The following is a 709-nucleotide window of genomic DNA, read 5'->3' as shown; positions in this document are numbered from 1 at the left end:
TATATATTTGTAGTACCAGAATATGTATGTACAACAAACTGCATACAAGTTCATTCGTGATTAAAATTCAAAAGTCTTAAATTTCTTTTTTTTTTTGAGACGGAGTCTTGCTCTGTCATCCATGCAGGAGTGCAGTGGTACAATCTCGGCTCACTGCAAGCTCTGCCTCCTGGGTTCATGGCCATTCTCCTGCCTCAGCCTCCCAAGCAGCTGGGACCTCAGGCATGCGCCACCACGCCCGGCTAATTTTTTGTATTTTTAGTAGAGACAGGGTTTCACTGTGTTAGCCAGGATGATCTCGATCTCCTGACCTCGTGATCCACCCACCTCGGCCTCCCAAAGTGCTGGGATTACAGGTGTGAGCCACTGCGCCCGGCCTGATATCCTTGAATTTTTAAAGTGATGTGTGTATTGGCCGGATGTGGTGGCTCACCCCTGTAATCCCAGAACTTTGGGAGGCCAAGGTGGGAGGATCACTTTAGCCTCTTTAGCCTAAGAGCTTGAGACCAGCCGGGGCAACATGGCGAAACCCTCTCTCTAAAAAAAAAAAAAAAGACCAAAAAATTAGCTGGGCACGGTGGCGGGCACCTGTAGTCCCAGCTATCAGGGAGGCTAAGGTGGGAGGATCACTTGAGCCCAGGAGGTTGAGACTGCAGTTGAGTAGAGACCACGCCACTGTACTCCAGCCTGGGTGGCCAAGTGAGACCCT

The 709-nt window shown here is 49.9% G+C and overlaps 1 protein-coding gene across 4 annotated transcripts in view; it reads right to left on the bottom strand.

The window, feature by feature from the left end:
* The window catches only part of BBX (bobby sox homolog (Drosophila)), a 282,596-nt gene that overhangs the window by 224,168 nt on the left and 57,719 nt on the right, over window positions 1-709 (bottom strand). The window lies entirely within an intron of this gene.

Source organism: Mandrillus leucophaeus, unplaced genomic scaffold (genome assembly GCF_000951045.1).
Source record: "Mandrillus leucophaeus isolate KB7577 unplaced genomic scaffold, Mleu.le_1.0 Scaffold113, whole genome shotgun sequence".
NCBI lineage: Eukaryota > Metazoa > Chordata > Mammalia > Primates > Cercopithecidae > Mandrillus > Mandrillus leucophaeus.
Note: the sequence above shows the minus strand (reverse complement) of the source record. Positions and strands in the feature narration are given on the sequence as shown.